This window comes from Taeniopygia guttata, chromosome 2, assembly GCF_048771995.1.
Source record: "Taeniopygia guttata chromosome 2, bTaeGut7.mat, whole genome shotgun sequence".
Classification (NCBI taxonomy): Eukaryota; Metazoa; Chordata; class Aves; order Passeriformes; family Estrildidae; genus Taeniopygia; species Taeniopygia guttata.
The window spans coordinates 19,051,908-19,078,263 of record NC_133026.1 but is presented as its reverse complement, the minus strand read 5'-3'; the positions used below and the strand labels follow the sequence as shown (position 1 = coordinate 19,078,263).

The following is a 26,356-nucleotide window of genomic DNA, read 5'->3' as shown; positions in this document are numbered from 1 at the left end:
ATTGTTTCCTCTGAGTACTTTTCCCACCAATTATCAATATAGGCTGATCATCTAATCTCCAATCCCACAATAAAGTCAGGTTTCTATAACTTTTGCCATCGCCTTCATTGATAATCCTGCTTAATTTTCCATCACCACCAAGCTTTTTTGAGCTTTTCATCCACTTCATTTCTGTTGCTAACTCAATTCAAGACAGCATGCCAGCTACCATCTGAGCCAGAAACACACACTGTGCAGAAAGGAACACTAAACAAAAGGCAATGCCAAACAAGTGACCTCATTCCATGCCTGCTACCCTTGCCCTGGCCATTTCTACAGCTTGCTGGCACAGGAAAAAAACCTTTGGCCCTTCCCTCTTGTTCTCACAACACTGTAGCCAAGGCCAGCCCAGCCCACACCACAGTAAGCATCTCTGCTGAGCAGGCAAGAAACCAAGAGAGATGAGATTGAGGCGCCTCCACAGATCTTTTGAATCTTCTCTTTCCATCAGTGGTACCTGAGGGAACAGCAGAAACTGAGTGGCTCCAGCTCTGGAACAAAATGGCAGCCAATCTCACTTAATTTCAAAGACGACCAAGTGACTTTGTCCCACATAATGATAAGAGGAGGGAGTAGGACCCCTGCTCAGTATTGGCACGCTAAGGCACAGCCTGGAGACACCCAGACCTTGCCCCAGTACATACTCTGGGTCTTGCCACAGGTTCCTCGTAAGACCTGCAGTCCTCTCTTAAAGACCATCTCTGCTGTGCCAAAACCCACACCAGCCACACTATCCTCCTCAGCTACCTACCCACTCACTATTGTGGAAGCTGGGGACAGCTCTCCTCTTATGCCAAACCCTATAAAAATCAGTTAACCTTGGCAACAGAAGTCACATACTCTGGAGTATAGTTTTCCTCATAAGGCTAGAAAAGGGCTAGACTGGCCAAACTGCGTATGGGTTCACTTTACACTGTTCCCTGGTAAAGAAAAAAAGAAGGCATGACCTAGCAGGGAGAAGTTCGGAAAAGACTTGAAGTTCAAAAAAGCCACCTCTGAAATTATATTTTCTTCATACTAGATTTTCCCAAAGTCCACTAGGGCCTGACATTCTGACCTCTATTTTCTGGTTGTGGCTGGCTTACTTATAGTGACATATTCAGCATCTGCCCCTTTATACACTGTCCTTTGTGAGGACTGAACCAGGTCACTATGCACAAACTGAGGAAAGACAGGAGAGAAAGAAACTCAAGGCAGATCTGGGGAGAGGGCAGCGGGGAAGAAACATCCTTCAGTTTTCCATTAAAATAATGTGGTTTCTAACAGTGAGACAAAGAGCCTTCCAAAAAATGAGCAGAAAGGGTTGGAAAACAATCTTGTGTCATTCTAATTTACAGCTTGGAGAAGCAAACTTTTCTTTTCTTGTGTAGGTTGGTTAGATGGTTAAAAAGTTCAGTCATTGGTTATACAGTATTACAGTGCAGCCCAAGAAAATCACAAAATCACAGAAATTTGTCTTAACATGAAAAACAAAACAAACAAAAAAAAAAAAAAAGAAAGAAAGAAAAAAAAGAAAAAAAAGAGTGCCACAGAGGACCAGATACTCCTGTTGTCAAGGTCAATAAGCCTGTGAGCATGATAGGGGTGAGACATTAAAATCTCCAGGGATCAAGATTAAAGATGCTGTTAGAAGAAGCAGAGTATCTTGTTCTTCAGCAGGAGGTTTAATGCCTAAGATGGTGCCTTAGCAACTGATGCACAACACAAAAGCATTAGGTAAGATGGAACAAAAAGGTAAAATGAAAAGCAGGCAATGAACAATGAAATAAAACAAGGAAATAAGAAATTACATTTTCCTTGCAAGCATTTAACTACCCAAAGATCTCTGGAGGTGCTAATTCCTACTTCTCAACTTTTTGGCTAATTAATTTTTTCCCATTTTAAAAGCCTCATTTTAATTAGCTCCCAAGTTGAGCTGCCATGAAGAGGTCTTATTTTCATTCTCTTTTTTCTATATGTAAAAAAGACTGATTTCAAAAGTACATACTCATCAAAAAAAATTTGTGATTTAGATACTACTAAAATATATTCAAGGATACCAGAAAAATAAGTTGGGGTTTTGTCATAATTCGGTTGCTTAGTATCACAACAGAAAAAAAAGAGCCATATATTTAAATACAAGAAACCCTCTAAGTAGGTTAAGTCTTGAAGTCACTAGTGTTTAAAGAGAGATGCATGTCTTTTAGTCAGACAATGGACAGGTGCTTACAACAGTTACCACAAAACACTTCATAGTTGTCTTCATTACAGCTTGGAATTTTTCATTCCATAAAATACTGCCCAAAAAGTATATGCATATGCAATACAGTCAATAGCACAGCAAAATGTGGAAATGGCATACCCAATTAATTCCTCACTTTTACATAGCTGTTTTAACTCTCAATCAGAATTTTCAGAGTTATAAATAAGTACATACATAAACCTTTAGGTCAATATGTATCTGTAACACATTCATCTGTCAACAAGCTAGCAATTAGTATGGATTAAACATGAAGTCCATGAAATGTTATGCTACATATATGAAGATTATGTAGTAGTTTTTTTAACTACTGATGTCTTTCATATAAGCCTTGCAACATGAATGTTATCACAAATAGAAAATTAAGCCAGCAAGACAGAAATTTGTATCTTTTTCTTTTGTATTCCCAAAGTAGATGATTCTATTTTATTCTTATTTTTACCCAGGAAAAGCCCAAGAAGTATTTTTCCAGGCTGGATTGAACATTTTGCTCATCAAGGAGCAGTCTTGTTGAAGTGTATATCATGTAAAGCAACCTATCAAAGCAAATACAGGTTTAACCAAATACAGGTTCAACTTAAAATTTACCAATGCCAGCAACATAAATTAACACAATGCCTTTGATTCTGGCATACAATAACACTGTTATAGTTTACACAAATACATGATTTAACTATTTCTGTGTAAGACTGAGCTTTCTTGCTATTTTCGAAAGAGAAGCATGATAGGACATCCCTATCAAAATGTTTGGGTTATCACTTGATTCAAGCCTACTTAAAGTCTACTGTTTTGCAACCATTTTACATTTAGCATTCATTTCTCATGCATGAGTTGACCCACTTTCATATGCAGTAAATCCATGCCTTTGGGGATTTTTCTGGACGGCTTGCTTCATTTCCACCACACAACTCATTTTATTTTGTCAATACCGTGAGCAAGGTTACAGTCATCCTGTCAAATTTATTTATTTAAATTAGAATCAGAAAGACTAAACTACTCCTTGTGGAACTTCATGGAAAACTTTTTCAAACTTGGAGGCTGTGTAGTTCTGCTATCAACTGATTTCATATGAAAGCACTAACACAAAAAAGGCAACAGTTAAAATAATTTCTTCTGTAAACTTAAGAAATAGACTTCTGAAACTCTAGAAAAATATAAGAAACCACAACAATAAGTATCCCATTATACTTGCCTAAGAAAAAGAGAGAAAAAATATTTTTTCTAAGCAATCCTATAGAATAAAGCCAGATGGAATAAGATCATTAAGAACCAGATATGTAGGCGTCACATCTGCTTGCTTTGACTATCAGAGATCCACTTAACCTAAAATATTTCCCGCTGCATCTCTGAGGATTCACATTTGAGTAGCTTTATTTGAGGTTGCTTACCATCCTTACAGTGGGGCTGCTAAAAGGGAATTTTCCCCAGGCAGAAATTGTCCCAAGGTCACATGTCATTCAAGTCCAAATAGACTTGTGTGCAACAGAAAGGAACTTCCATTTTACACAATTTGCTAATGTGCTTCTTTCACACATTAGTAGCTTACCAGAACCTCAATATAGATCTGCAGATAGTGTTTCAGTGGACTTACCCAAAGGCCTATCTGAATTTACAAACCTAACACTCTGGTGGGCAGTATGACATACAATAAACACTGCACTAACAGCATGATAAATCCTTATTGCTAATGCTTACAATTTTTCCAAACAAAGTTATGCCTCAGGCAGGGGTTTGTTTTCCTGCTTCTCAAAGACAAATACTTCTGCTGTTTCTAGAGAAGAGTTATGTACATCGCCACCTGTGCTACAGAAGAAGCAGCTATATAACATCACTGATAGACTCTAATGCTTCTCCTGCTCTGGATCAGGAAGCTGACCTTTAGCAGGTGAGGAATGTCACCTCATTAGCGATATCTGTTTTACTACCCCCATGGAATATGGTCTGTAACTGAATTATACATTGCTGAAAACTGAACATCTGCTCACTCAGCAGAAATTTAACCATAGTTTAAGTCATCTAAATTATTCAGTTCCACTTGTACTGACAGTTTCATACCGAATTACTGTAATGATTACCTGACATTCCAAAAAGTATCCTTCAAGTTGGCATTCTGGAGTCTAAAAATACTGTTTCTTCCCACATGTTGGGAGCTATTGTTATGTAAATCACAAGTAGTCAGAAAGAGAGACCAGAAAAGAGAATGTGAAAAAGTTATAGGAACAGAAAGAGGAGTCGATGAGTCACGAACACACTGCTCTGGATTCTCAGCAATCTTTTCCTCCCCAACAAACAACTGTAAAATTCCCTAGCAAAGGCTGTGCTTCCCTCTACTTCTAATAGGAGCCTACACAGAAGATAAGGGTTTATTCTAGGTGCTACTTACTGTATTAGCATGAATAATGTCTGTGCTTTAGTTCTTCATTTAAATAAGGACCACATATCCATATCCTCCATACTGGAGAATTCCAATACCTCCTTATTTCTTGGACAACTCTGAAAACAATGTAAATTAATACAGTTAAAGAAGTGAGAAAGAAGCTTTGATGAAAACTCCACAAAGAAGTCATAGGTTGTTTTTACAACATTTTATGGTGAGTGAAGTATCTAAACAAACAGTAAATAGACAGTAAATGGAAAAATATTAGAAAGCTGAATACTTGGTGACTATTGTCCTACACAGGGATCACATCAAAAAGAAGTAATGGAGCTCAACAAAGCAGCATGCCAGTAAATATCTTCAGAATTTTTCCTGAAAGTGTAGGTAAAGAATTCATATGCATTGGAACTACTTTAACACTATCTCTAATTTTGCATATTTTGATAATGATCAGTAAAGAAAGATTTTTCATTTTTAAGTAGAATACACCTTGAGATTTCAAAATAATTCTCAAAGCTTCCTATTTTCTCATTTAGCATGAGTTCTATTTAAAATATTACTTACAGTTCCTTAGATTCATAATTTCTTAAGAATGTGTTCAGTCATTTTTTAAATTTCTGAAAGCTTACAAAGTATAAAACCTATGTAAAAATCTGCAAAAAAAAACTCATGGTCACTGAAAATTAATGTAATTCTTTTGCTAAGTAATTTCTAAAGCATTTATTAGGATTTTACTCTTTAAGGCAGAATGATTTCTGAAAATCAGAAATCAAACTTCAACACAGAACTATTGGAAAGTCAAAGGACCTGGGGCTTCTCAGAATTTCCATTTCTGTGAATCTACACAAAACAGTCTTAGAAGATCAATCCACAGAAAGAACAAGGTTGTACTCCATGCATGTACATCCACTGCACAGGAGCACAGCAGGAACGCCACCTTCTTGCAGAGATACACTCATGTTAGCAATAGGAATGACACACCCAACCTTCTTGTTTCCAGACAGAAAAAATGCTGTTCAACTCAAATGACAGATGCTTAATAACATGAGTTATATGCAGATATTTGAAGTGCAGCTGTGTGGAATTAAGTCTATAACATACCAAATAATGAATGCCTCTTGGAGTTGCAGTTCATGTTAAACTGTCAGAGGTACTAAGGGCAGCAGAAGGCAATCAGTATCAGGGTGCATCTGGCTGACCACACCTGTCACAGACATGCAGCACCAGGGCACTGCTCAACAAGTGCTATTCCATCCATGTTAGTCGACACAATTGTCATACATAAATAAGTGCTTATTTTCCCCATGAAGATAAAAAGATAAAAGATAAAAATCATGCTTAGGAATATAAGGGCTTAGGAATAAAGTATTCATTACTTCAGAAGCAGCAAAACCCCAGCACTGCATAGAACAGCATAAGTTATTTTTGCATACAATTTAAAACACTTACCCAGTCTCTCCGTTGATATGCTGGGGTTGGTTTTGTGAAATGCAGACACTGATACTGCTGTTAATTTTTCTTGTTCCCTATTCTCCTCCTTCACTTGAATTCAATGGAGGGGAAAAAGCACTTAGAGACAAGTATCTGCAGGCTTTGTGCTGTGAATCCTACAAGTGGAGCTCTGGGCCATGTTGTTAACATCTTCTCCTGCCAATTTTCTCTACAATCTGTTTTGGCAATTTAAGAGATCATTTTATGTTTGAGCAAGTAAACAGACTGAACAGCTCTGCCAATAGCTTCCAAATAGGGAGCCATGGCTCAGTGTCTGTTAGGGACAGTTTCTAATTTCAGATGTGCAGATGTGCACAGCTACAGTAGCAATGTGGTCTGTGTCCTCCTTTAGTTGCTACTGAAGATGTATTTTTATCACATCTGAGGTAGTGCCCAATTTCCTTGTAATTTGTGTCTTTGTCCAAATAGTAGGTATTCAGGTGATTCAAATTATGGGGGAATTCCTGTCTTCCTCTGCATTCCCTGAAGCTGTATAAATTTAACTGGAGGCAGAATGCAACCCTTGATAATTAAAAGCCCCACACCATGCACCATATTTCATTAAAGACATTTAAAGGAAATTAATGCACAGCTTTTCTCATTAGAACCCACATACAACACTCTCAAGAATGCTACAAGATCTTCATGCACTCTGCATCCAAGAAATGCTTCACTAACTTCAGTTAAGGTGTTCAACTCCTGATACTTGGGAAGCCACTCCCTTACCCCATAGAGGGGTGATTCAGCGACCTCCTCTTCATAAACTCTACTGTCCTTCCTAAGTTCTTCACCACACCAGGATGCCTTGGAAATGTGTTTTCTAAAGCAGATTTAATCTGTTTACTTATTTTCCTTTTTTGCATTAAGGTACCGTTTTCACTTCAGATAAAACCCAAACCTACTGAAAAATGAGTCACATGCAAATAAATGAACAACATGACTTCCTTTTGTTGTCTCCAAGAGAAGAACGGCACAAATGTGTGGTGCTTCTTGCTCTTATGTGATTCAAGTTCATAACAGCATTAATGCCAAAGTGAGGAATGCTTTTACATGGCTCTTAATGCAATGAGCACAAGCACTGTGAAAGCTTCCATGCATCCTTCCAGCCATACGACCAAGACAGCAACCTCTACTATCCAAGCACTGGCCTTTATCTTAATGAAAGCTTCTCACTCCATCAATTTGTATGGACACCTGTTTTCTTCTATACTTTACAGACATTTACCAGAAACGTATTTAAGAAAGAGCAGCTTATTTCACATAGGATAACACATGCTTCAAGTCATATATCAAGACATAAAAGTGCAGTGGCCGTAAGCTGCAGCACATTGCTGCAGACTGCTGAAAGTGTTCCATTTCCCCAAAGAAAATAGTACTAGATTGAGTTTCTACTCCCTCATTTAGCCTTGTGTCATGATAAACCAACATTTTTTGCCATCATCTTTATTTATTCTGTTCCTTTTGCCACCTTAACCTCTTGCTTGCAAAACCAGTTTGCAGCTCGCTTAATTGCAAAATAATCTATAAAAATACATAGTGTTGGGGCTTTTTTCATTTTGAGAATATTTGCATTCATTCTTAAAACCTTTTCGAAGTTCAAAATGGACAAAAAAACACTACAAGGTCCTTTGGCAAAGTGTACACACTTCTCTGTGAGAACAACATATATTTTTTTGTGTATTGACTACATATTTAAAGCCAAAATATGTTGTATATCTGCAGAATTAGGCTCTTAATGCTAAAAAATCATGAGATTAAATTTCATCCTTGTCTAAGAAGCTCACTCTGGTCCTGATACCTCCACAAGAACCATAAAATAAAGCCCACAGGTTTGGTCTAAATCTTCAGAGGAAGGACAGCTGGAGGCAAAATAACAACCAAAACTCAATCCCTTTATCTACCCACTCTCCTTCCACTCCCCACCATGATTTTTTTTCCTCACAAGGTTTATATTGATAGCACAAGAGATTCTTTAAAAAGTCAGAGTACTGCGCTAATATCCATATGCTGCCAAACTTTGTATCAGGCCAAAAAAGGCAATTATTTTCAAAATATTTATTCTACTTAACATTTATTATTATAAAATTATTGTTATTTATTTTCATCACTTACTTACCCCTTCAATGAAGCAGTTACAATTTTGGCTCAAATAGGCTCTTTGAGAAGTTTCTAGTACTTCAAGGAGAAATCAAAACTAAACTGAAAATTAAATAGATATATTAGTATTCTTCCATTTTTCTGTATATGAAAATTAAAATTATTTTAGTATTATTAAAGTGCTTACCTTTCAGTGTCTTGAAATCTTAATTAGATCCTTAGTCCATGATGTATACTGCTTATCTGACAAATACAGAAACTACTCTGTGTGGAAGGCCTTTCTATAACACAGGAGCTTTCTAATTAAATTGATGTTGTGGCCTATGCAGAATTATCTCTAGGACACAATGCTAGAAATTATTATTTCAATGTAAACAGAAATGAAATGCAACTTCTTTTATCATGCACATTTTAAAATTCCATTTTACCCTTCAAGACTAATTATTTCTAATTGGGTCCCTGACTTGGAATCTCTGTCAGCTACATACATAAAGAAAACAACTCTCTATTGTCAAGACTGGATAGATCAAATCTATATTGTTAAGAATAGCGTGTTTAGAAATGAAGAGAAAGTAGTCACACATGCAATGACCAAGGGGAAAAACCTGATATAAAGCCACTTTTCCCATTTTAAAAATCTATTTCTGGACCTGAAAAGGCAGGTAATTATCTTTGGTTCAGGAACCAGATAGCATCATATATCGTGGAACAAGATCTTCCATTAGGACAGAAACTCCATTGATCCACTCAAAAGTAGAGATGGGAAGAAAGCCCTTTCCCATGTCACAAAACCACTTGTTTTTATTATCTCCTTTTCCCACAACAGAAAACGGAATGTGCTTTGAACGAGAGTATTAAGAGCAAGCAAGTGAGCTGTGTCCTACTATTCTGTAGTCTGATGTTGAGGGTACTTAGGAGGTCTGAAAATTTTTCTTAGCAGGCTAGTATCCCAAACTGAGCACCACAGGCCTGCAGCAGGGCACTACTCTCAGTCTGTCCTTAGAGAGCAGACCCATGCAAGGGATTAAGTATTCACCAGAGCTTCGCTCGTTTCATCTCCTTGATGCCTTCCAGAGCTACCCAACAGAAAGGAATCACTCTTGCATGAGGAAGTTCTGTAGGTCGTGAGAGGACCTAATTTAACTTCCTGGTCTGAACAAAAAATGCGGCTTAAATGCAGATTAAAACCAGGGAGTCGCTGAAGTTTCCCAGATCCCAAATGGAAGTCAATGGTCATGCCTTTTGCCACTCCAAAGAAACATTTTTCTCTCTTACAGGCCAGTAATTTCAGTTAGCCCCAGTATGAACATGAGATGAGCTTTGCTCTCCTCTTTTCTACATACAGGAGCAGTTGCACAGCTCTTACATTAACTGTCGCCTCCATTACATTAAATGTAACCTCCATTGGCCAAGGCTCCAGGAAATGAGCCTAAATTTTTAATCTCAAAGACTGGCTCTAGACATCAAAAACTAGTGAATGCTTTGGCAAGAACAGTAAACCTCCACTGCTGTGAAAAATAAGTTTTTTCCAATGACTTTTATCTTCAATAATATCCTAATCTGAAAAAAAGGGTTTTTACTTTAAGTAAATAAATCCCATTACTTTCTTCTGATCATACTTACACTGGGTGTCTCTGATGCCTTGCTGTTATTTTATTACTACAGAGAATGATTCAAAAATATTTTCACAAAATAATCTATAGGGACAAAATCATGCAGCAGAAAAATGATCAGAAGGGAAGCCAAAACAAGTGAATAGTATTGATTCTGCATCTTTTCTAGTTCAGACTAATTCTTACCTATTTCATATGTATCAGAATTTGCACTATGTATCACCAATATTCCATCATGCAGTGAGTTAAACATGCTACAAGAGAATGCAGTACAAATAAATAACTTTCTTAGCGAAGACATAAGACAGGAAAAGTCAGAGTTTTTAAAAATCCCATTCCTGTAAGCTAATGAAATATGTTAGGTTTTGCTATTTGCCATTTCTTTGTCATCTTGCAGAGCATTGTCTTGCATGTCTTTTCTTTTAAAACTCAGCAACAAAATTTTACCTGCTTCTAGAAAATTCCCTCTTGCTTGTTTTGCTAACTTTGACAGCTCCTGCTAAAAAAGAGGCAAAACTTTTTAACTTACATAATCTATATACTTTATATAAATAAAAAGTAAATTAAAAGTTCCAAAAGTATTCTTACTTGATGACAAATCTATTAAAAGATCAAAAAGTGTCAAATAATTTTAATAAAGAAAATACTTTGAGCATACTAGCTGAAAGTTGGAGAGGTGAACACACATTGCCAATGTGCTGTACAAGTCCATGGTATTTCAAAATCTGACATACACAAATCAATCACCAAGATCAGACTGTTCACTCACACAAACTTCATTGAAAACACCAACAAACACACCTTTTCTTAGACACACTACTTCTCCACCTACAATCACTTTAGGTTGCAGTCACATACATTACTGATTTGTTCCTGAGTCCTTTTCAGTCTTTGTAACTCGGGCGTATCGGTCACAATACTGAACCCTCTTCCTTTGCTTTCTTCAAAGTCTCTTTTGTATTTTACCTACAGAACAGAAAATACAGAAGAACAGGGTTGTTTTTATTTTCCACAATGTACCCCTAGCAATTTAGCATTTATTTTTAGTGTAAATAAAGCACTTGTGAAAGGCTTTCAGCCTTTAAAGGAGAAGCCTGCCTTTATCCACTAACAGAGATAAACAGCAACTGGGCAAAATTTCCCAATGCCCAAGCTAATGCCTCCCTCCAGGGGTGCCGTGGGCTCACCTCTATGAATACTGCAACTGTGAAAATAATTCTCTGTGGTCATTTCATTCTCAAGCCAGTTACCACAAAACTATAGCACTTACACAAAGCAAAATACCTATGACTAAATCTGGAGGTCTTCTAATTCTTCTAAACTTCATATTTCATCCTCTATTCATGATTATTCTACCAGTCTCTTTCCCAGCTGAAACATAAATTACACATTAAAAAAATACTGCATGAAAAGAGTATTTAGAATATCATGAAGTCAAACCTTTTTAAGTTATGGAATGGCTGCCTGTACAAGCTTAATTTGTCCCTCTTGCACATATGCATTTGGATATTGTCTTTAATCAGCTATTCATATATTATCCTTTGACAAGGCCCCCTGCTTTACTGTGTACACAGCAGAAATGGTTCCATAAATGTTTGTGTCCTTTTTTTGGACCAGACTACTCAACTCCTACCATCAAGGTAGGAATATTAGTTTCCTCAGAAGCTTTTATATAGCTCTCATCACAGCCATTAATCAATCTTCATAATGCACCCTGGAAAGTGGGAATGGCAATATCCACACTACTAGGACAACCTTCAAACTGAGGTAAAATAACCTTAATTTCCAAAAACATACAGGGGTCTCAGGGTGTTCATTCTCCAATTCCTAACAGTTGAGTATGTTCAAATTATAGGCTTGGTACCTCTACAGATACCCCAGACTTCTGCAAATCAGTCTTGGGGTACGAGCTTCAACATAAAAAAACAAGATAAAATTTTTTAAATCTTAAGCCACTGTTAAGCAACAGATAAAACTGCATCAATGGCAGAGTCAGTCCATGCCTCCACGGATGGATTCAGCTACCTTACCCGTAACAACTTCCTTTTACTTCCTATTCCTCCTGCTTTACTCACTACACACACCCAGATTCCACAACACCTGGGAGAGCTGTAGAACAGACAAAACAAGAGTCTCCTTCACACAGCTGATAACCAGAAAACACCCAACATAGTCACCAAATTCAAGGCTGGCTTCGGCTTATTTCACAAGCAAGCACTTAATGTTACGATGGTGATAAACACCTCTAAATCACAAAAGTTAAGTTTGACAAAGCTATACAATATAGTTTGTCCTTCCAATCCTAAACTCCAACCAGTATGCTAATGACTTTTTCTTTTTATTTACTATAGTTCACATATAAGCCCATCAAACAAATCCTTGAGACACAGCAGGAAATTACCACAGCAACAAACTACCATTTTTCCTGCGTTTCAGCTGGCTGTAGATTTCATACAAGTATAATATTTTTATGCCACCCTGAGAAAAAGGAAACACTTCCTTCCAGTCAGGCTTTTGAGCAAACCATGGGTTGATTGGCCCATGCCGTTCTGTTCATCTTCCCCTGGTTCAAGCCCTCTGCAACTTTCGTTCCATTTGACCACCATATTTCAGGTATCACTTTGTCTCATTTTGATTTTCTAAACTAGCCTGGTCCATCTCTTCACAGCTTCTTGTAAAATCCCTTTACCCAAGGCACTCCAATATTCATTGCTCATTATCTCCCTTCTACCAAATGGCTCTCCATCTTCACACTGACTTTCAGGCTCCCTTAAACATATTGGGTGGACATGCTATTCCAGACCTGCCTGGTGCCAGGAAAGAGGTCTTTAGGAGTATCTCTGAACTTTCTATATTTGGAGTCATACAAAACTTTATCTGCATTGGACGTACCTCCATGGCCAAGGACACACGACTAGGATAGAAGACTCTTTCAATTCAGCAAGCTTCAACTCCTTAGCCCTAAGTCCTAAGACAAGTGAGCTGTTCAATCACTCAGTTGAACCAACTGCTTGAAACAAACAACCAACCTGTCAGTAATTCCAAGTAAGTGAATAGTCTCAGCCTTGGAAACTGCTGAATATTTTGCACAAAAATTTCAAATTTGGCCTGAAGCAGGCAGTGGACATGGAAATGTTCAGCCTTACTGCTTGAAGTTTACCAGAATTAAGAACCAGTGAACACATCTCAGAAATGGGTTCAGCCCTGCCTAAAAGAGAGATTACCTATTATTAGAAAGGGCATTTCCTGTTATTAGTTCCAAATGTACTAGCCATTAACTTCAAATGACCTTTATTCATCTTACAAAGGAACAGAAGAAGCGGGGAGGGGGGGAACTAGATAGTTTTAACTTAATATTATTTTAATCCCTCAGTCAGATAAAAAGGGCTCCTACTGTCTATTAATAAATCACTTCACAGGAATAAGGTTAACTACAGTTCACAGAGCAACTACTTTGAAATCATTAAAAAGTAAATTATTTAAAATATTAGCAGAGTTAATATATCCATTATTGGATTTTGCTACCTAAATTCAAAATATAGGTTTAAGTTATAAAAATCACAAAGTAATGTAATGTTTCATGAAGAACAAAGCTCTGTGAAATGTGGTCCACTAAAACTCCTAGTTAGTGCAAGTTCAAAAGAAAAAATACCTCTGTTTCTATAAAACGTTAAATTATAAAGATGTCATCAGTCATTTAGAACTGAGAAGAATATTCTATATAGGAGCTGCAAACATCACTACAACAAATTATTTAACTGTACACAATGGCTGTCTGGAATGGAGTTAACTTCCTTCATAACAGCCATTACAGTGCTGTGCTTTATATTTGTACCAAGAACAGTGCTAGTAACATACCAGTGTTTTGATTATTGCTGAGCAGTGCTTGCACAGCATCATCCCAAATATCACCTCTGTAGGCTGGGGGTGGATGGGGGGTTGGGAGGTGACACAACCAGGACAGCTGACCCAAACTGGCCAATGGGATACTCCATATTTTAAAATATCATATGCAACAAAAGGAAAAGGGGAGAGGTTAGGCAGTCTTCGGGAACAGCCACTATGTGTACCAAAGCCCTACTTCCAGGAAGTGGCTGGACATTACCTGCTGATGGCAAGTGGAGAATAAATATATTTGCCTTTGTTTCTGAGTGCAGTCCTTGCATTTTTCCCAAAAACCTTGACATGTAAGGGATTTAGGGGGTTTTTTGTATTTTTTCCCTCTGTCCCACTGAGGTGAGGGAGTGAGAGAGCGCCTTGGTAGGCACCTGGCAGCTAACCAAGGTCAACCCATCACAAACTGAAACTCCCAAAATATAGTTTTTAAATGGAAATGTGTAATCCCTAATGACTGAATCATAAATGCAGTCATTTCCCACAAAGATGATTTTTAGTAATGCCTCACCAAAATCCCAGTCAGTGGCTCATAATGCTTCTCACTGGCTCTAAAATGCAGTCTCACAGATGCAGAGCACCCTCAGTGGTGTCTACCCTGAAAAATTGATCTTCTGAGAGGCAATGTGTGGCATAAACATTAGAAAACAAACTGTAATAAATCATTATAAATGAAAAAGTTTTTAGTGAAAATATTTCATGAGAAGCAATTCTGCACAGACCCACAGTGAAAGGACTAAGTGATCCAACAGATCTTTCACAAATCAAGCTTCTCAGATTGGTGACATTAGCAAGAGATCTTTCAGACACCTAAAGACGGGAATGTGTAAATCTACTCACAAGGTCAGCATGAAGCCAGACATGAAGCATCGATGGGTCCATCTTACTGTGAAGGACAGAGGGTCCATCTTACTCTCTACATAAAATATTAAGTTGGAGAAAATGTTGCTCGTATTTTTTTGCTGGTACACTTGGCAGTGAAGCCACCTATTAGGGCAACAAGATTCATTTTGCCTGGGAAAAATACTCTGAAAATATAAATGGAGCATAAAAGATTGATTGTACTTTTGGGGCTTTTGGCAGCTACCCATAGTCCAGCCTCATTTACAATACCAAAAGCACATATCAGTTGAACAAACACCACAGGAGTCCAAAAACACCAAAGAAAAAAAATACCAGAGAAAGAATTCAACGTGGTTGATTATCATGCTCATCACTGGAGAACTGAATAATGCTGACCTCAGAAACACTATTAATTCCATCTCCACCTCAAAAAGATATTCAGCCACTACAGAGCACGTATTAGTTCCCCAAAAGCCATGGCAATATTAAAGCTAGTGTCCTGCTACAGTTCCTTCTTCACTTTCCTGTACAGACCAGGCAGTTGTGAAATTCACTCTCCTTCCTTATCCGATACACTGCACAGCCCCACAGATTGTAGCATCATCATGTCTCATGTCCAGCAAGGACAATAAGCAGGTAGAATGAGAATATGGGACCCCTCATACCCACATTTGCCCTGAGAGGAACGTTCATAGACCTACAGTCTTTACTGTACCCTGAATATTTATGAATTTGTTTCAGTATGCTGTGTTTGAGGTTTGTCCAGAGCCATCTGCTCCTTCTGTGCCCAGCACACACAACTACTTCCCAAAGGTCACCATCTGCTAATACACTGTTTTTTACAGACTGGAAAGAAATTCTCTCCCACAGTACAGGTCCTAGAGGCACATCTTGGCAAAGATGCCTTTGTTTGGCTCTGCTTCTTCCATGGACCACATAGACTATTGGTTTTGCTTCAATTTATCTTACTTCTTACAAAATTAATGGCAAGACAGAGACAAAATTTACTCTGTAAATTAGTTTTTATGAACATTACTAGAACAAATGTTTACATGTGAATCAAATGTAAACAACAATTCTAAACTAAATTCAGTAAGACTTCTTTTTAGTTGACTAATCCTTTTTAGGGAGGATCAAGACACTGTCCTATCTGACAAAGCCAGGTTTCAGTCTTTGTGGTGTAGTTTATCTTCTAACACTGCCCACAGCTCTGTATCTCATTAATCTTCTGCTCATATTAGAGGTACATTTAAATCCCATCTAATACCCAACAATTGGTACCCAATAAGCTGAAGCATTGCTTCTCCTAATGGCAGCAAAACACAGTCTTCACACTGTCACTCAACTAGAACTATTATCCACAGTAAATCTAAACAGGAATACAGGAATTGAGAATTGTATCTAGGACAGACCAAACAGTCCTGAAATTTTTTATATTAACTGGAAGCTCTAAGTTGAGCATTCTTTAGGGAAGTCAAGGAGCCATAGACTCCTAAAAGGCCACTGATGAATGAGTTTTGCTGTAACAGGGGCCTGCAGGGTTACAGATTTCATCACGTTTCTTTAGATAAAGCAAAACAAAAATTCCCCAAGACTGAAATTTGCAATTGTTTTCAAATGGTGTTTAGAATGCACAAAGTCATATTTTAGATTTTATTCCCTTTATTGTGAAGAAAAAATCAATTTTCACAATTCATAGCAGAAGCATTCATCATAACAGTTGAAAATTTCTGAGAGAAGGAAGTTTCTCATTCAAAGTAAAACTGAAAGCATCAATACTCCAACACAACAAAAAGCCTTTGCAGTTACATGTAGTAAAAATTTCAAGTGCCGTAGCTATCATTAAATATTCTATCTTTCTACATACCTCATTCAAACATTGGGCAAGTCTGTCTGTGCCACACTGTGAAGTACAGCCTCAGCAAGTCTCCGACCATCTGCAAATCTTTGCACTGTAATTTCCTGAAGATCTTAGCAGTTTTAGCAGGGAGCTACTGCTAAGTAACAAAAATCTTGGAATCCACGTCATAACATTTAAAATGTTGGATGGGGGCAAATTAAAATATATAAATAGTAGCTCTTGAGAGAATGTCTCTCCAATGTGGTCTCTTTATACTGAGGATGATGCAAGTGGCTCACAGAAAACGCATGGGCAAAAGCGTTCCATACCCCAGGATGTGCAGTGACAGGAAATTGGAGGCAGTGAGAGATCAAAAATTTCAGAATGAGAAAAGGATGGAAGTCCTCCATTTGGATGTATGACAACAGCATGTGAACAGTAGCTGGGATCCAAGTAAAATTATGACAGAAGACAGTGCAATCTGATACTGTTTCAACAGGCTTACATCCAAACAAGTCAGCTAGGCTCTACTCCATCAAAAATCACTCCCACTGAAACTACATAGGTACTTCTGCCCAAGAAATAATTTTTACATTACTAAGTATGCTCTAAAGTGCCTCAGACCTTGTTTTTCTCTTGGGCAAACTGGAAGTCAGCGAGATTCTACTCTTTTCTATTAAAACGTATCACTAATGTTTTCCAAAGGCTGCACATGCAAAGAAGATGACACAAAGAATGGGCCAGTCTCAAAACAAGCTGATTCTCCTCCACGTCCACCAGTGATTATCATCTGTTTAACTTGTGCAACAAACTTTACATCCAGATTTTAGAAGCAGTAAACTAATTCTGTGCAGAACTGCTGCTGAGGAGATAGGATGTTGCAACCTTCATGACAGAGACATAGCGTCAGATCTTCTGTCCACTCCCTGTCACTTGGTATATGTTTGAACTACTTTATCTCCAAGGAACAGAAGTCTGGGGAGGTGAAGGATTTCCTACTCTACCACAACAGAAAGAGATCTGACTTTACCATATCTCATCTGCAGGCAGAAAATGAAAGACTGATATATATAATCCAAATGTAGCCTGCTAAATTACCACAAATTTTAATAATACCCTCAAAAGTGAAACCAGTGACAGCAAACTCCTCCAAACAGAATGACAATTATCCAACATAGCAGGGGAGAGGGAAGGAAACACATTTAAATGTTTCATGTACAGATTTGCTAAATCCTGGAATATTGCTTTTATCTCCAGGGTCTGAACTAAACATATAGGCCCTGTCTTGCTGTTTTCATCATTGGAAAAGAGAATAGCCAGGCAACCACCAGGACAACTATAAAGTCATGAGCTGTGTACTCTAAAGGAAGTACGCAATAAATCACAAGCATGTGAGCTGCTATATGCCTACACTCCACAACAAATAGAAAATACATAGCTGCTGGCTGGCTAAGGCACCAAGACTGAGCTAGTAAGTCCTGCTGAGAGGCAGGATGTGTTAGCTCGGGCTCAGCGCCGTGCAAACCACGGTCATGCAGCCTATAGCTGGCTCACAATACTAGCAGAGCTCAGAGGCATCTGGCCACTGGGCAGCAGAAAGATATTAACACAAAATGCACATCCACACAAAAGACAGGCAGCTACAGCTACTGGGGGAGGGGGAAAGGGGGGAGGGAATAAAAAAAAAAAAAAGAAGCTGCAAACACTCCCTTCCCTGAAAAGCCCTGCCAAATAAAATCTCACAAAACCTACTTAATAAATATTCCAAATAACATGATGGTCACATTCATCCAAGGAGTATAGAATAGTCACACAAAGAATCAAGCCAAAAACTGAACTAAAAAATACAGCATGGCATGTAAAGATTAACCACAGAAGGGATGTAAAGAAGACTGACCTCAGAAAACTGTAATACAGACCAAGGGCACAAGTTGTAGTCATATGTACAAAAGGTAACCAAAACAAACACTAATGGGCAACAGAAGCTAGCACATGACATGTGAAGAAAAAGAACCTGTAAAACTTTAATGAACAACTGCCAAAAATATCACGGAATGTTCACTGCTGTAGCAGAAGAAAGAAGCTGAAATGAGTCCAACTGAGAGACATCGAAATGCAGTCCAGAACAAACTGCAGAGGAAAAGGAACTGAAAAATCTGGATTTGAGCAATGCAGATGTGCAGCCACATAGGAGTCACAGGAAATAACAAGACACAGTGCAATTTTATACCCTCTGGCCTTTCATAACAGCTTAGTAAGCTTGGGGTCTCTCTGTCACTCAGATACCATGTAGCTGGCACCTTATGCACCATTCACATTGTCTCATTCAGCTACAGCTCCTCTTGTTTATTTGGTAAAGAGATGGTAAGGACACACCATCTCTTATTCCACAGAGTTAACAGGTCACAATAGATCACTTGAGTTTAGGTGTTATGGGTTATTTCTTGAAAACTGATATATCAAGTGGGCGCCTGCAGTGCAACCCGTTACAAAATCCATGCACAATGCACACAACTTGTGCCCCCTTGGCCGTATTAGTCACGGATGTCTCATGCAGTCAGTTCCTCTGTCCCTGTACAACCAAGGCCAGGGACAGGGACTACCTATCACTTCCTCTCAACTGTAAGCAAATTCTGAAATCCTTGTATTTTGTTTGCCTCCGAAGTTATCTTTTTTTCCACTTAGTAATGAAGATAAAGCCAAAGCTATTGAAGGCACCACGAAGCATAGGGCTTTAGAAAGAGCTTCCTTTTCAAAAATTGGAGGGAAAATGGAGAAAAAAAAAATGAAAGTCCATAAAATCACCTTCCAGTTAATTCATACTGCTTGGCACCCAGAGATTAGTCTTAGTTAAAAATCCAGGCAGAATTTGACTGTAAAACCCATTTTTAAAAGACTAAATTCTCTATTTTGTCCTTCATCTTAAAGCAAGAAGAAAATAAAGGTGAATGCAAAATAATACATGTAAGAAAGGTAATTTCATGCCAGAAAATACATAGTGGGCAGTTTAGCCTTCTATGTTTAGATTTTCATTCATTTTCAACTCTGAATGCCACATATGTCTCAATGTCTTAATAAATTTCAGCTGCAGAAGGAACAGACACAGAAAATATTTTGTCCCAAGTAAAATTCGAGAACTATTGTAAGACAAATGTTTGTAAAGATGACTGAATCCCTAAAAATGCTAATCTTTGAAGAAGTCCATTAGCTGAATCTCTTTGAGGGAATCATTTCTTATACAATTCAGTATGTAGGTAACCACCAATAAATGCAAATCGAATATTTACATCAGCAACCTCTCAAATAACATAACAAGTAGAGTAAAAACATTAGACAGACAGGAAACCCATACAATTTCAAATGTATAGCCACGTGAACTGAGATCAGAAGATGCTAAAGGTCACCAGTAAAATCAGAGTTGTGACTTGGTTCTGACTTTTTTTAACAAATGCTGATGTTCAAATCACCTAAATACACAGTTTCCAATACATCCAAATCATTTGCCTCTACTCCTAGGAAATGCTTGCACTGGTAAATCTCATTTAAACCCCATTTGCAAAGATGATACTGGCGCATGACTCCAGAGTCCCTGGCTCAAGTTCGTACTTCCCCATGCTCATCAGGAATTGGACCCCAGTCCTGCCACAACTGACTGGAAAAGAGATAAAGTTTATCCTCAGCTGTTAACACTAAAGGACCCATGGGATACATATGAAAAAAATTTAGCCATATACTCAAGGTGAAAGCCCCCTGGAGAGAACAACATAACCTAGGGCTAGTTTTGAGGTGTTGGTGGCAGAGGGAAATTAGGCTGCTCCATTTGTCAGTTACCTAAGTAACATGGGCAATAAAAATACATTCAGCTCCCGCATCCTCCCACCCCATTGGTGCTCAGACTCTCACTTTAACATCCTTAAACTGAGATCAAACAATTACATCATCCTCCAAGCCTGGCCTTCAATTTTAGGATCTTCTTTGGGTGCCTCAGCTAAAGTTTTTTACAGTTAGTAGGAAAATTCTAACTACATTCATTTTATCCTTTAATACCATTATTCCAGGGAATTCTTCACATGGTAATACCTGGCCAGAAAGACCAGGCTTGTTGGACAAAAGGCAGATGTCACTACACACAATTTCATCAACCAACTCACCTTCACAGTGAGTGGACAGAAAAGACATTTTTAGATAACTTGGCTCATCCTGAAGATACTTAAATTTCTTTTAAAAACCTATATTTAAAACATCTTTAAAATACTTCAAAATGTAAAAATATGAGTTAAAACTACCTAAAATACCTTTAGGTATCTTGAGACAATATCTAAAGATATCTTAAAACAGATACATACAGCTAGGTGAAATGAACTCTCTCCAGAGCTCCAACACTCCCCATTATACTGTCTGTACTTTTCCTGTGATTCCAGATGCTAATGCACACTGATGCATTATATTCCTGTCATTTTCCTGTATTCCTGTGAGCTACTTCAAAATAAATTCATGACCAGTTTCCTCAATGTTCACAATTCTAGAGTTGCATACAGATGCCAGTACTGAGTTTGGTGTGGGATCAGTTTTCAGACACAGAAACTATCAGCTGCATACAGCAGTGGTTGTTAAATTGGGAGCTGAATCACCAGATTTTTTCAAACTGTGCCTGTAGAGCAATATGTAAAACTCAACTAAAAGAGTGGTTATTTATGAAGTGCAAAGGAACGAGAAGGGCAAGTTACCCTTTAAATACATCCATTATTCATTCCTACTGAATACACATGACTTCTGCTTCAAACAGCGAGGGATATGTTGTGAGAGATGCCCTTCTAATAAAAACAAGGCAGGAATGTTAGTACCAGAAGGTTCCCTGCAGGCTAAAAAGTGACAGTTGGCTGGGCTAGGATCAGAGCAAAAAGTGGAGTGTAGCAGCAGAGCCTGCTTATATAGAAAAAAAAAAGTGTAAAGAAAAGAAAGCATCCACAAATTCAAGGAATTACTTCAGAAATTAACTGGAAAGTGTTGGGGGGGGGGGGAGGGGGAAAAAAAGAGAAACACAATTGCTTCAGAAAAGGAAGAACAGGCATCCCGAAGGGGCTGTACTTTCCACTTCTTAGCAGAGACGTTAGCTAGTAATAATGAGCAAGCAGTAGGGGAGGGAGGGAAGAGGAAGAGGAGAACAGTTGCAAATCACCCCAGCTGTAAAAACTGCTCTCTTTGTTAAATGGTCCTTAGTGAGTGAAGGTAAGCATTTAAAGAAATGTCTTTGTTATTTAAATGCTATCCCGTGCTTCTTTTTTAAAACTTCCTTAGAAATGTGTAATGAAAGCAACTATTTTTCAGTTCCAAGACATAGGCTTGCGGTTGGGGTTTTTTTATTTACTGACTAAGGAAAACTAGCAAAGAGGTCCTTCCTTCTTATAAAAGTGACAAATTACATTCCTATATCTGATACATCTTACCTTCTGATTGCTTTTAAATTTTTGAAAACATTACACAGATGTGTTCTATCACTACTGTAAAGTCCTCTATTTGTGAAACATAGACTGATTCTGTAAACTTTTTCATAACTTTCAATGCTGATTATTTTTCTTTCTCGCCTCCAGTAAGAAGGAACTTATCCTTCCCAGTACAACATATTATTTTTATTTTAGGGGAGGGAGACTAATGACAGAGACTGTCTGACACTAGTGATAAAAACTCTATGTGACATTTGTATGCAAGGAAATAGACTAGCACATTACGTTAAAAAAAAAAAAAAAAAACTCCAAAAGATGCTAATTTTGTTGGATATTACATGGTTTGCATATTTTTTTTAGAGATTTCTTTATCTATAAGGAAAAAGTGTTAGCCTACATTCAGCCAGCATGCCATATCCCCTTTTTAGTATCTCTGGAAACATCATATCCTGTAGGTAAGATGGAACAGGAATTTTGTTCTGCCCTGTCCAATTCACCGGTGCAAGGAGGTATATTCTACAGAAAGCAAATACAGATTCTGAGAGTAGTAATAGAGCCAGCCTGCACAAATCAAACAAGCCCAATAAAAGATACATTTAAATTTAATGTGCATTAATTGCAGAGAATTTCATCCAATGCCTACAGTATCTTGATGTGCTGGCATAATAAGAAAGGAACACAACTTGTGGCAATTGCACAACTGCTTTCCAACACAGTTATTTGAATTCCAGAGATAGAAAAAAGCTCCCCAGATTTCAAACCATGATTTTCTTTTTCCTTGAAAACATTTAGTATTTTCTGCTGTGGGAAAAAGTAGCAGTAAGTTTGATCTTCCTGTCAACTACATCACAGACTTTGAGAAATGGTAAATATTGCAAAATTAGTTCTAGTATAATACTGAAAAGAAGCTCAAAGAAAAACATTGTCTCTTCACAATGGAATAAACCAGGAGAAGCTACGTCCTTGTCATTCCATACATCTACCTCTGTAAAGCACTTTCAAATCATTACGTCTCATTGCTTAAATAGACCATATAGGAGTAACTCTGGGCAGGCATTTCAAGGGCATTATTTCCACCACAATATTGGTTTTACATTATTTTACTGTCACAAAGCTTAAATGCATATTATAATTCCTGCCTGATGGAAAGATATGAAGGAGTATTTTCCATTTTCCAAAGTATGAGGAATTTTAAAGGGAGGCCACTCTGATGTATTTTCCCTGAAAGGACTACTGCTGAACTAGTTTGTGTGTGTTGTAACGGGACTGTATCCAACCCATTGTAACCAGCAGGAACATGGATTTCTCAAAACCCAGTTTCAGCTGCAGTTATTGTTTGGAGGAGTGTACTCTGCATGATGGCTTGCAGCCATCTAGGGACACCATGTTAGCAGGCAAGCAGCCACTGCTGGAGCAACAGAGATGATCAAAATCTGCCAAAGGAAGGATGTCTGTCTTTTCTGACACCTGTAGAAAATCCTGGAAACAGGCACATAATATAAAAAGGAACGTGAGCAAAGAAATAGAGAAACCATATACTCAGCACAAGACAGAGGGCACTGGAAAAAGTTCAGTGCTGCCACAACCACTATGAGATAATAGCAAGAAGAAAGGAATTAAAAGAAATTAGTAGATGTAGGCACATTGTACACACAGCATAGGACAGCTATTTGTACACTGCTGAATACCAAACCCATTATTGCTTTCATTTCCTCATCTGTTTACAGCCTTCTCCTGATTCTTACAGATGGATTATAAATTCTTTTAAGGCAGATACAGGTTTTTTGTGTTGAATTTGTACAGCTCCTAACAAAACACTCTAGGACTACAGCCATTAAATACTGCCCTAATTTGGGTATTTGCTGAGAGCTGACATAGTGGCAGCTGTTCTCTCTGCCAGAATTCAACCAGGATGTTCAGATGGACACACCTATACTTACTGAGCCACAGCACCCAGGAGTTCGTGTCAGTATTATTCAGGGTGTTTGTGGCCTACAGACCATCAGGGTCCAGAAAATCAGCTACAAAGGCAGAGGAAGGAAGAACATGCAGAGGACAGGCAGCAGTTAAGTGAGGAGTTACACTAGACTCCCTGACCCAGACCTGTGTCAATATGGTACATTAAATGCTTGTCTCAGAGATGTATCAATACTGACACAGGCACTGCCCATACCAGACTCTTGAAGAGTGTGAGAAGCACACATTGCAGCAGCTCGTCTGCCACCACGCACATGGTGCGGCTCACATCGGCATATGGCACCGGCATGGGGAGCAGAGCGTGCACGAGATTTCCTACCAGAGGAATAACACTTTTTTATTAGCTTAGTCTAACTTCCACCACTCTGAGCAAACCATGCACTGTGTGTGCACTACTGTATACTCAGATAATGGTCATGGCAGTCCCAGCTCACACTGTCGTGCCCCTGATAGCAGCATCAGTTCAGATTTGGTGCTCAGATCAATAAGGTATCAGATGGCAATCAGATGGCTGCACATCCAAAATGCCATGTTCTTCAGGGTGGCTCTTCACTTGTTTGCTACACACAAATAATAACCCAAGAGGTGGGGAGAAGCATTTCTGGCAGGTTCGCCCTGTTGGATTCTGCTTGCAGTGGGAACTCCTTGTCCCATCCTGGAAGCACTGGTGGCTGCAGAGGTGATGGAGCAAGCAGTGATCAGGGGCAGGCCTTCACCTTCAGCCTTGGAGGCTCCTCAGTGGAGCAAGGTCTGCAAACCACGTGTTGTTGCACTACGACATGAAATAACTCATACATTCACTCAAGATGTAAAAGAAGGAAAAGAGGAAGTTTTATTTCTGACGTCGCAATATATAGAATTCCAAAAGTGACCGTGGATTGGAAGATGAAATTGTCACCTCTCCAACCACACTGGTCAAACTAACAGTTCATCAATTCTCTCCCCCCGCAAAGAAGAATGCAAAACAATCATTATTTATATGAACAGTGCATGAGAACTCCACAGAAACATGTAAACATCAGAAGGTATAGAAAACTTTTACAATAACTTTAAAACTTTAAAAAGAAAAGGGCGACAGCGTGTGAGAGTCAGCAGTGTAGAGCTTCAATGGGAGACCCCAGTGGTACCATGGAAAGCAAGCATGAGCTGGAATCACCCATGATAGAAAAGAACAGAAGGGAAGAGAATTTCAAGGATAAATTCAAGAGGATTTGGGATCTTTTTCTGGCTGCATAAAGAATTCTTGGGACCCTCAATAAATCCTGGATCTGTCTCAGTATTTTTGAAAGAAAAATGGAGGGGAAAATATATTTGGCATTGCAAGAATACCAGGTGGCTTCACTGTTTGGCAACCATCTGGTCTCAGTTTTCTCTTTGTTAGTAGCACCAGCATCAAATGAGACAGAAATAGAAAATGTTAACTTTTAAAATATACACAATTAGACAAATAATAGTTACCATCAAGCAAAAGGAATCCAGCAAATAGATAGCAGTGTGAAACACATGGCAAACCATTTAAAAGAAAAAAATTAAGGCACAGCCACCCTGAATTAGAACGAAATTGCAGTTAATTTAATGCTTGTAATATTGCACAAGAATTATGATGATTTTGCTAATAGTTCCTCAACATCCTCCCCTCTAGTTCCTCCATACACCATATTGTAGAAGAGCTGCAGAAGCAGCCAGAAATGTTCAGATTACAAAGACAGTAACTCGGTATAGGAAAAAAAAAACTAGAAGAAGGAGGGAAACAACAGTAGTGATAGAACTGTAGGTGATTACAAATGAGCAATCCAAAGGCCCACATTTCTTTATTTGTCAATTAACATTAAACTTAAAAGAAACTATAGTTCAATTTCACATGAACTTTTTTTTCAAAGATAGTGGTAGGTGCTTAAAGAATTTAAGACTTCTCTGAAGTGTCATTTCTTTAAGATGGTGGTTATTGACCCAAATGAGGATCAGTTACTTAAACTACGAAGCACATGAAAGGCTAATTTTTCAGATGAAAGGAGAGGAAAAACTATCTGCAGGTTGATTTGCCTCCATGTAAAATCTCTTGTTTGCTCATATGCAGTAGACAATTATATGAAACTGCTTTTGCACATTACTAATATACTACATTTGCAGGAAGACTTTTGGCACAAAGTTTTTGCTTTATTTTAGAACTGAAAAAAACCACCAAGTAGAAATAGAAAAATAACAACTATAGCAAACAAATCTAATTCGAAAATTAAAGAAGAAAGGCAGTTCAGTAACCAAAGACCTCCTGGCCTCTGCCACTTGACTTCATGGTCTTATTCCAGCTGTCAGGGAAAACAATAGATGAAAACACAGTGAGAAGATTGAATATTCTAAAAAAAATGCAACAAGGTCCCATAAATGCCAACACATACAATGTAATCATTTCCATCAAAGAATAGCATCCATTTATCATGGTATATGTGCAGAAACTTGTTTTCACAAACATATTGTGCACTAAGATTAAACACAACTCTGCCA

The 26,356-nt window shown here is 38.2% G+C and overlaps 1 protein-coding gene and 1 long non-coding RNA gene across 2 annotated transcripts in view; both read right to left on the bottom strand.

Moving 5' to 3' along the window:
- NEBL (nebulette) overlaps nt 1-26,356 on the bottom strand; it is a 251,267-nt gene that overhangs the window by 126,345 nt on the left and 98,566 nt on the right.
- Nucleotides 10,338-26,157, bottom strand: LOC140682596 (uncharacterized). Its single transcript, XR_012054480.1, has 3 exons — nt 16,461-26,157; nt 10,715-10,822; nt 10,338-10,352 (listed from the first exon to the last, which is right to left on the bottom strand). It is a non-coding gene; the product is annotated as an uncharacterized lncRNA (long non-coding RNA).